Source organism: Triticum dicoccoides, chromosome 7B (assembly GCF_002162155.2).
Source record: "Triticum dicoccoides isolate Atlit2015 ecotype Zavitan chromosome 7B, WEW_v2.0, whole genome shotgun sequence".
Classification (NCBI taxonomy): domain Eukaryota; kingdom Viridiplantae; phylum Streptophyta; class Magnoliopsida; order Poales; family Poaceae; genus Triticum; species Triticum dicoccoides.
This window is the reverse complement of record NC_041393.1, coordinates 667,342,628-667,354,204: the sequence shown is the minus strand read 5'-3', so window position 1 is coordinate 667,354,204 and position 11,577 is coordinate 667,342,628.

The following is an 11,577-nucleotide window of genomic DNA, read 5'->3' as shown; positions in this document are numbered from 1 at the left end:
AGGCAACCCAACTTTACTTTTGTTCCTTGCTTTTTGTTCCTGTTTAGTAATAAATAATTCATCTAGCCTCTGGTTAGATGTGGTTTCATGTTTTAATTAGTGTTTGTGCCAAGTAAGACCTTTAGGATAGCTTACGGTGATAGTTGTGTTGATCCTGCTGAGAATCAGAAACTTTTGCACCTTGTAAATTAGTTTTGTTAATTCACAGAAACGTGCTTCTTATCTGATTCTTTTTGCTTTGGATTGGTACACAAATTGCTTAGGACATCCTAATTTGGTAGAATTGTTGGAGTTCCAGAAGTATACGTTTGTTAGAGATTACTACAGACTGTTCTGTTTTTGACAGATTCTGTTTTCTGTGTGTTGTTTGCTTATTTTGATCAATCTATGAGTAGTATCGAAGGGTATGAGCCATAGAGAAGTTAGAATACAGTAGATATTACACCAATATGAATTTATAATGAGTTCATTAAAGTATGCAAGTGGTGGTTTTATTTTCTTATACTAACGGAGCTTACGAGTTTTGTTTTGAGTTTTGTGTGGTTGAAGTTTTCAACTTTTGGGTAAAAGATTCGATGGAGTATGGAATAAGGAGTGGAAAGAGCCTAAGCTTGGGGATGCCCAAGGCACCCCAAGGTAATATTCAAGGACAACCAATAGGCTAATCTTGGGGATGCCCCGGAAGGCATCCCCTCTTTCGTCTTCGTTCATCGGTAACTTTACTTGGAGCTATATTTTTATTCACCACATGATATGTGTTTTGCTTGGAGTGTCATTTTATTTTGTTAGTATGCTTTTATTTAGAATAATGTTTTGCATCTTTAGTTTCACTAAAAATGTCAAGGATAGCCTTTGCCATGCTTATTTTGCTAGTATACATGTTGCTGTTTGAAAACAGAAAGTTTACCGCTGTTGCAAAAATTCCCTAGAAAAGTCAGAGAATGGTATAATGTTGAATCTTTTCGCATAATGAGATATGATAAATCTTATACAGCATAGTAGTTTTCTCATAATTTTTGGAGTTAGGGAAGTATTGATACTCTTGCATTCTTTACAGACTGTATTGTTTTGGCAGATTGCTGTTATGGTTGCATTGTTTGCATATGTGTGCTTGTTTAATGATTCTATTTGAGGATAGGAGTATTAAATATGCAGAGGCATTTAGTATGAAATGTTGAATAATTGTTTTAGTGATTTGTTACAGTAGAAAATGATAAGGTTTTGCATTGGTTTATACTAACCTATCTCACGAGTTCTTGTTGAGTTTGTTGTGAATGAAGCTTTTTGATAAAAAGAAACCATGATACTAGAGGAAATAAAGAGACACAAAAGTTCAAGATTGGGGATGCCCAAATCACCCCAAGATAATATTTCAAGAAGTCTCAAGCATCTAAGCTTTGGGATGCCCCGGTAGGCATCCCACCTTTCTTCTTCAACAACTATCGGTTAGTATCGGTTGAGCCTAAGTTTTTGCTTCTTCACATGAGTTGTGATATCCTTTCAATGTTATTTTATTTTGTTTTGCTTGCTGTTTGAATACAATACCAAGATCTGAATTCTTAAATGAGAGAGAGTCTTCACATAGTTTCATAATTATTTAGCTACTCATTGATTTCCACTTATATCTTGTTGGAGTAGTTTGTCGTTTGCTCTAGTGCTTCACTTGTATCTTTTTAGAGCACAACGGTGGTTTAATTTTGTAGAAATTGATGAACTCTCATGCTTCACTTATACTCCCTCCGTTCCTTGATATAAGGTGTATAGATTTTTGAGAAAAAATCCTAAATATAAGGTGTATTGCGTTGCACCACTCGTTTGGATAATTTTTTTAGGGATTTGATTACATTTCCTTATATTAGGCAATCTCCTCTATTTTCTCATGTCAATTAGTCAGGTGTAACCTCGCCCAAAACTTGTGAAATTATCCCTCCATGTGCATTCTTTAATATCCATGCCAAAATCTATAGACCCTACATCTAGGAACGGAGGGAGTATTATTTTGAGAGTCTTAAACAACATGGAAATTTGAACGAATACTTTCATAGGAGGTGAATTGGATGCTATGATCAATTTGATACTTGATAATTGTTTTGAGATATGGAGGTAGTGATATTAAAGTCATGCTAGTTGGGTGATTATGAATTTAAAGGATGCTTGTGTTGAAGTTAGCAAGTCCCGTAGCATGCACGTATGGTTAAAGTTGTGTAACAAATTTGAAACATGAAGTGTACCTGGCTTGTGCATCCTTATGAGTGGCGGTCGGGGATGAGCGATGGTCTTTTCCTACCAATTTATCCCCCTAGGAGCATGCGCGTAGTACTTGATTTTTGATGACTTCTAAATTTTTGCAATAAGTATATGATTTCTTTTGACTAATGTTGAGTCCATGGATTATACACACTTTTACCTTTCCACCATTGCTAGCCTCTTCGGTACCGTGCATTGCCCTTTCTCACCTCGAGAGTTGGTGCAAACTTCGCCGGTGCATCCAAACTCCGTGATACGATACGCTCTATCACACATAAAACTCCTTATATCTTCCTCAAAACAGCCACCATACCTACCTATTATGGTGTTTCCATAACCATTCTGAGATATATTGCCATGCAACTTTCCACTGTTCCGTTCATCATCATCATGACATACTTTACTTTTGTCATATTGCCATTGCATGATCATGTAGTTGACATCGTATTTGTGGCAAAGCCACCATGCATAATTTTCATACATGTCACTCTTGATTCATTGCACCATCCCGGTACACCACTGGAGGCATTCATATAGAGTCATATCTTGTTCTAGTTTCGAGTTGTAATTCATATGTTCTAATAAATGAAAGTGTGATGATCATAATTATTAGAGCATTGCCCAAAAAGAAAAAAAAGGAAAAGAAAAAAAATAAAGGCCAAAAGAAAAAAAAAGAGGCCCAAAGAAAAAAAAGAAAAAAAGGGAAATAAATAAAAAGGGCAATGCTACTATCTCTTTTTCCACACTTGTGCTTCAAAGTAGCACCTTGTTCTTCATGTAGTGAGTCTCATATATTGTGCTTCAAAGTAGCACCATGTTTTTTATATAGTGAGTCTCATATGTTGTCACTTTCATATACTGAATTTTTCATTATAGAAATTGGCTTGTATAGTCCTACGATGGGCTTCCTCAAATGCCCTAGGTCTTCGTGAGCAAGCAAGTTGGATGCACACCCACTAGTTTTCTTTTGTTGAGCATTCATTTGTAGCTCTAGTGCATCCGTTGCATGGAAATCCCTACTCCTCATGTTGACATCAATTGATGGGCATCTCCATAGCCTGTTGATTATCCTCGTCAATGTGAGACTTTCTCTTTTTTTGTCTTCTCCACACAATCCCCATCATCATATTCTATTCCACCCATAGTGCTATATCCATGGCTCACGCTCATGTATTGCGTGAAAGTTGAAAAGGTTTGAGATTATTTAAGTATGAAACAATTGCTTGGCTTGTCATCTGGGGTATAGAAGTTGGGAACATCTTTGTGTGACGAAAATGAAGCATAGCCTAACTATATGATTTTGTAGGGATGAACTTTCTTTTGCCATGTTATTTTGAGAAGACATGATTACTTTGATTAGTATTCTTGAAGTGTTACTATTTCTTTTATCAATATGAGCTTTTATCTTGAATCATTTGGATCTGAACATTCATGCCATAATAAAGAGAAATTACATTGAGAATCATGCTAGGTAGCATTCCACATCAAAAATTCTGTTTTTATCATTTACCTACTCGAGGACGAGCAGGAATTAAGCTTGGGGATGCTTGATACGTCTCCAATGTATCTATAATTTTTGATTGCTCCATGCTATTATCTTACCTGTTTTGAATGATTATGGGCTTTATTATACACTTTTATATTACTTTTGGGAATAACCTATTAACCGGAGACCCAACCCATATTGCTGTTTTATTGCCTGTTTCAGTATTTCGAAGAAAAGGAATATCAAACGGAGTCCAAACGGAATGAAACCTTCGGCAGTGTGATTTTTGGGAAGAATATCACCTAGGAGACTTGGATTTCATGTCAGAAGCGCCTCGAGGAGGCCACGAGATAGGAGGGCCCCCCTACTGGGCGCGCCCCCCTGTCTCGTGGACCCCTCGAGCACCCCCGACCGACTTCTTTCGCCTATATAAGCCTACGTACCCTAAAACATCGAATAAGAAGATAGATCGGGAGTTCCGCCGCCGCAAGCCTCTGTAGCCACCAAAAACCTCTCAGGAGACCGTTCCAGCACCCTTCCGGAGGGGGAACCCATTACCGGTGGCCATCTTCATCATCCCGATGCTCTCCATGACGAGGAGGGAGTAGTTCACCCTCGGGGCTGAGGGTATGTACCAGTAGCTATGTGTTTGATCTCTCTCTCTCTCGTGTTCTCTCTTGTGTTCCGTCTATGGCACGATCTTGATGTATCCCGAGCTTTGCTATTGTAGTTGGATCATGATGTTTCTCCCCCTCTACTCTCTTGTGATGAATTGAGTTTCCCCTTTGAAGTTATCTTATCGGATTGAGTCTTTTATGAGAACACTTGATGTATGTATTGTCGTGCTTATCTGTTGTGACAATGGGATATCTTGTGCCTCTTGATGTATGTTTTGGTGACCAACTTGCGGGTTCCGCCCATGAACCTATGCATAGGGGTTGGCACACGTTCTTGACTCTCCGGTAGAAACTTTGGGGCACTCTTTGAAGTACTTTGTGTTGGTTGGATGAATCTGAGATTGTGTGATGCATATCGTATAATCATGCCCACGGATACTTGAGGTGACAATGGAGTATCTAGGTGACATTAGGGTTTTGGTTGATTGGTGTCTTAAGGTGTTATTCTAGTACGAACTCTTTAATAGATCGATCCGAAAGAATAACTTTGAGGTGGTTTCGTACCCTACCATAATCTCTACGTTTGTTCTCCGCTATTAGTGGCTTTGGAGTGACTCTTTGTTGCATGTTGAGGGATTGTTATATGATCTATCTATGTTATTATTGTTGAGAGAACTTGCACTAGTGAAAGTATGAACCCTAGGCCTTGTTTCCTACCATTGCAATACCATTTGTGCTCACTTTTATCGCTTGCTACCTTGCTGTTTTTATAATTTCAGATTACAAATACCTTTATCTACTATCCATATTGCACTTGTATCACCATCTCTTCGCCGAACTAGTGCACCTATACAATTTGCCATTGTATTGGGTGTGTTGGGGACACAAGAGACTCTTTGTTATTTGGTTGCAGGGTTGTTTGAGAGAGACCAAGGGCCGGCCTCCTCCTCCCTACATCCTTTGTATACGTGGACAGGGGGAACCCCATAGACACACAAGTTGATATTGTTTAGCCGTGTGCGGTGCCCCCCCTCCACAGTTACACACCTTGGTCATGTCGTCGTAGTGCTTAGTGGAAGCCCTGCGCTGGTAACTTCATCATCACCGTCACCACGCCGTCGTGGTGACAAAACTCTCCCTCGGCCTCAACTGGATCAAGAGTACGAGGGACGTCCCCGAGCTGAACATGTGCTGATCGCGGAGGTGTCGTACATTCGGTGCTAAGATCGGTCGGATCATGATGATGTACGACTATATCAACTGCATTGCCATAACGCTTCCGCTTTTGGTGTACGAGAGTACATGGACACACTCTGCCCTCTTGTTGCTATGCATCACATAGATAGATCTTGCGTGATCGTAGGAATTTTTTTGAAATTACCGCGTTCCCGAATAGTGGTATCCGAGCCAGGTCTATGCGTAGATGTTATATGCATGAGTAGAACACAAAGATTTGTGGGCGATAATAGTCATACTGCTTACCAGCATGTCATACTTTGATTCAGCAGTATTGTTGGATGAAGCGGCTTAGACCGACATTACGCGTACGCTTACGCGAGACTGGTTCTACCGACGTGCTTTGCACATAGGTGGCTGGTGAGTGTCTGTTTCTCCAACTTTAGTTGAATCGAGTGTGGCTACGCCTGGTCCTTGTTGAAGGTTAAAACAACACACTTGACGAAAAATCGTTGTGGTTTTGATGCGTAGGTAAGAATGGTTCTTGCTAGAAGCCCGTAGAAGCCATGTAAAACTTGCAACAACAAAGTAGAGGACGTCTAACTTGTTTTTGCAGGGCTTGCTGTGATGTGATATGGTCAAGGCATTATGTGATATAAATTGTTGTGTGAGATGATCATGTTTTGTAACAAAGTTATCGGCAACTGGTAGGAGCCATATGGTTGTCGCTTTATTGTATGCAATGCAAAGGCCATATGTTTTTTTTACTTTATCACTAAGTGGTAGCGATAGTCGAAGTAACAATAGGTGGCGAGACGACAACGATGCTACGATGGAGATCAAGGTGTTGCACAGTGACGTTGGAGATCATGACGATGCTTCAGTGATGGAGACCATGAGCACAAGATTATGATGGCCATATCATGTCACATATTTTGATTGCATGCAATGTTTATCCTTTATGCATCTTATTTTACTTAGAATGTCGGTAGCATTATAAGATGATTGTCTGTGTCAAAACCGGCGGATCTCGGGTAGGGGGTCCCGAACTGTGCGTCTAAGGCTAATGGTAATAGGAGGCGGGGGACATGATGTTTACCCAAGTTTGGGCCCTCTCTATGGAGGTAATACCCTACTTCCTACTTGATTGATCTTGATGATATGAGTATTACAAGAGTTGATCTACCACGAGATTGTAGAGGCTAAACCTTAGAGGCTAGCCTATGATTATGATTGTTCTTGTCCTACGGACTAAACCCTCCGGTTTATGTAGACACCGGAGGGGGCTAGGGTTACACAGAGTCGGTTACAGAGAAGGAGATCTACATATCCGAATTGCCATGCTTGCCTTCAATGCAAAGGAGAGTCCCATCCAGACACGGGACGAAGTCTTCAATCTTGTATCTTCATAGTCCAACAGTCCGACCAAAGTACATAGTCCGGCTATCCGGATACCCACTAATCCAGGACTCCCTCAGTAGCCCCTAAACCAGGCTTCAATGATGATGAGTCCGGCGCGCAGATTGTCTTCGACACTGCAAGGCGGGTTCCTCCTCCGAATACTCCATAGAAGATTTTGAACACGAGAATCATGTCTGGCTCTGCAAAACAATTTCCACATACCACCATAGAGAGAGTAGCATTTGAAAAATTAGATCTGCTGACAACTTTTTGTAGAGTGACATCACGCCACGGCCCGGTCATTATTCGAACCGTTTCTCATAACCAGCCACTACACATATTGCGAGGCGGTTTTATTGGCACGTCTTGTCGAAGCAGAGATCGTGTCCCTCTTATCACGGGATTCTCATCAATACAGGTGTGGGTAACTATCACGCCCAATATGCGACCCTATCCAAAAGGAACTCGAAGGTCCCACCAAGGATAGACCCGCATATTGAAACGCTTTTGCAAGGTGGATATCATTACATCAACATTACATAATAGATATGGATACATACAAGAGGCATACAATGCCACACCAATACAACATCACAATACATAATAGCATCATCCGACTACGGATGAAACACAAACAGAAACTCAAACGACATCCACCCTGCTAGCCCAGGTTGCCGACCTGGAACCTATCCCCTGATCGAAGAAGAAGCAGAAGAAGAACTTCAAAACAAGCAAACATCGCTCTCGCGTCATGATCATCGCATAACCTGTACCTGCAACTGTTTTTGTAGTAATCTGTGAGCCACGAGGACTCAGCAATCCCATTACCATGGGTATCAAGACTAGCAAAGCTTAAAGGGAAAGGAAGGGGTAAAGTGGTGAGGTTGCAGTAGCGACTAAGCATATATGGTGGCTAACATACGCAAAGAAGAGCGAGAAGAGAAGCAAAGGAACGGTCGTCAACTAGTAATGATCAAGAGGTGATCCTGAACACCTACTTATGTCAATCATAACACAGAAACCGTGTTCACTTCCCGGACTCCGCCGAAAAGAGACCATCACGGCTACACACGCGGTTGATGCGTTTTAATTCGGATCTGGTGTCAAGTTATCTACAACCGGACAGTAACAAATTCCCATCTGCCACATAACCGCGGGCACGGCTCTCGAAAGTTTATACCCTGCAGGGGTGTCCCAACTTAGCCCATGATAAGCTCTCGCGATCAAAGAAGGATATTCCTTCTCCCAGGAAGACCCGATCAGACTCGGAATCCCGGTTTACAAGACATTTCGACAATGGTAAAACAAAACCAGCAAAGCCGCCCGATGCATTGACAATCCCGATAGGAGCTGCACATATCTCGTTCTCAGGGCAACACCGGATGAGACTAGCTACGAGTAAAACCAACCCTCAAGTTGCCCCGAGGTGGCCCCGCAGGCAGCTCAGTTCGGACCAACACTTAGACAAGCACTGGCCCGGGGGGGGCTATAATAAAGATGACCCTCGGGTTAATTACTCCCAAGGGAAATGTAGGTGGTGGTGAGGCAAATGGTAAAACCAAGGTTGGGCCTTGCTGGAGGAGTTTTATTCAAAGCGAACTGTCAAGGGGGTCCCTAAAATCACCCGACCGCGTAAGGAACGCAAAATCCGGGAACATAACACCGGTATGACGGAAACTAGGGCGGCAAGAGTGGAACAAAACACCAGGCATAAGGCCGAGTCTTCCACCCTTTACCATGTATATAGATGCATTAATAATATAAGAGGTATTGTGATATCCCAACAAAATCCTATCCACCATGGAGCAATCTTCAAACTTCACCTGCAACTAACAACGCTATAAGAGGGGCTGAGCAAAGCGGTAACATAGCCAAACAACGGTTTGCTAGGAAGGGTGTCAAAGGTTAGAGGTTCATGGCAATTTGGGAGGCTTGAGGAGCAAAAGATAGGTAACGCAACAAAGTGATAGAACGAAGCAACTAGCATAGCAATGATAGTAGTGAGATCCAGGGTAGCGGTCATCTTGCCTGAAATCCCGCTAGGAAGAAGAACGAGTCCATGAAGAAGATGAAGCCACGAGGACGACCCAGCGTAGACGAACGAATCCTCACGATCGCAACGAAACAGTAACTATCGAGAAGAAGCACACAACATGGTAAACACACCACACATAAACAAGACATGATGCACAAGAAGCATGATGCATGACAAGGCTACATGAATCTACTCATGGCAAGAGATGATGCATACAAGAGCAACACATCAAGGCAAGTTTAAATGAGGCCGGAAACAACATATAACAAATCCGGTAAGTCCTCATATGCAAATTTTAAAATTGGTCCAGATCTGAATAAACCTTATGTTCAAGTTGTTAAACAGCAAGTTAAGATGCACCAAGATGATCTACACGAGATTCTAGTCAAGTTACATATAAAGTTCATTTAATTCGGAGCTACGGCCTAGAAGATATGAGCAAATCAAGTTAAACATGACATTGATGCAAAATGCATACAAACATCAATCAAACACTCTCAAAACATGGATGCAACATGATAATATGAAACTACATGCAAAATCAAGCAAGTTTCATATAAAGCACACTCAAAACGGAGCAACGGTGCAACACATACACTCTATACAAGGCATTGCAACATTCTGTCCATAACAACAACTAGGCATCTAGCAAGCATCAAAACAACATGCTACAGCACCCCAACGTAATAACAAAAGGCATTGGCATGAAGTACAGGTAAAGCATAACAAAACATTAACACTGAGCTATCTCCAGAAATCACTAGAACATGCTCAAACACACATGGCAAGATTGCAAATAATAATAGTTTCAGACTTTAGCAGAAATAGCATCAGGTTGCAATGTTTAGAGCTATCAAACAACATGTTACAGGAACTTATCATGGTAAAAAAAGGCATGGCATGAATCTACTAATAGCATAGAAAAAAAGTCCCTTACTGACCATGAGCCAAAAAGTATCAGAAGATGTGATGGCACCCTTGTAAACATGGCAAGTTATATGACAGATTCATACATGGCAGGAACAACAATAAGTAGGCATGTTGGTGAGCTTGAACCACTCACCACAGAGCAATACATGGCATGGCAAGGCAACCAACAGTAATAAGACATGTTTGTGAAGCCAATCATGGCAAGGGAAAGTTCATAGGGTGCATGGATAACTAACAACAATCATGGCAACATTGAACTTCATCTTAACAGGCTGACAACAACATCATTTAGCAACTTTGGAGCAAGCTATGAACAATCTACAGCAAGCTATAAATGCAACCAGGGGCATTGATGGATAGCTCATAACCATATGTACAAAACATTCTTACTGAAGTATCTCAAGATAAGCATGGATCTCTCTGTAGCATCAAGTTTACATGGCATAAAAATAACAGCAGAACAGGGACTGAAATCAGCAACATCACGAGGCCTAGTTTACATGCTTGTGCTAGTCACCACATTTATCACAAAAATACATGGCATACACCCCTGGAAATATGACATGGCATAGATCAAAACACATGTAGACATCAACCTCATAGGATGCACACATCAAACATGGCAAAAATGACAAATGAGCATGTTATAACAGTTTCAGCAGATTAACAGCAAAATGCACTCTTGCAACGATGATTCAGGCATCAAGATGAACTCAAATGAACATGATGCAATGGAATGAAATGAAGTACTCATCGAGACGAACAATTCGACATATTACATGCACGAAACAGAGCAGCATCCACAGAGTTATGATGCGATGAACATGGCATGATAATGTCAAAATATCTCGGGACTTAGTCATATTGACCCCATTCGAGATGAGCGTAATATAGCTATAGAGCGCGCGGGCAGAGGGTAGGGTGAGGTTGCTCACCAGAGGGCCCGTGGGCCGGTCGGGTTGGGCTGGGCCTTGGAGGGGAGGCCGGTTGGGCCGGTTGCTGGCCGCGGCTGGGCCTGGGCTGCTGAGGCCGGCTACGCGTGCACCCGCACGCGCGCCTGGAAGAGGAAGACCGGCCGGTGGCGGATTCCGACGGGGCGGCCGACGAAGCTCCGGCGACGGAGGGATGGCGAGGAGGCCGGGAACGGATAGATCGGCACGGGGGCAACCGGATCCAGTGGTTCCCGGCCGGATCCGATGAAGGCGGCGTCGACGGCGAGCTCCACGGGCGGTGGCGTTCACCCAAGGAGGCGGCGGCGGATCCCTGGGACAGTGAGGAATTAGGAGGAGGAGAGGGAGAGCAGGAGAAGGGCGACGGGGAGGCGGCGACCTGGGACAGAGGACTGCAGAGCGAGGCGGCGGGGTCGGCGGCGCAAATCGGGAGGCGCGGGCGAGCCGGCAGCTCGGGCGACGATGATGCGAGCGAGAGCCAGGCGGCGCTCGGGCAGGCGGCGGCACGGGCGGGCGCCTCGGCCCAGATCCGGCCCGGGGCGGGCCTCCCGCGGGCCAGCGGCTACAGGGAGGTGGCCAGGGGGAGCGTGGGCGACGTGGCAGCCCCCGGTTGGTTGTGGCCGGTGGCTGCGGTGGCGTGACCAATGGCGCGCTGCCAAGTGGCGCCCGTCAGGTGTACGGCGGCGGTGCAGGCGAGGAGGGGGCGACAAGTGGCGGCGGGGAAGAGGGCCGGCG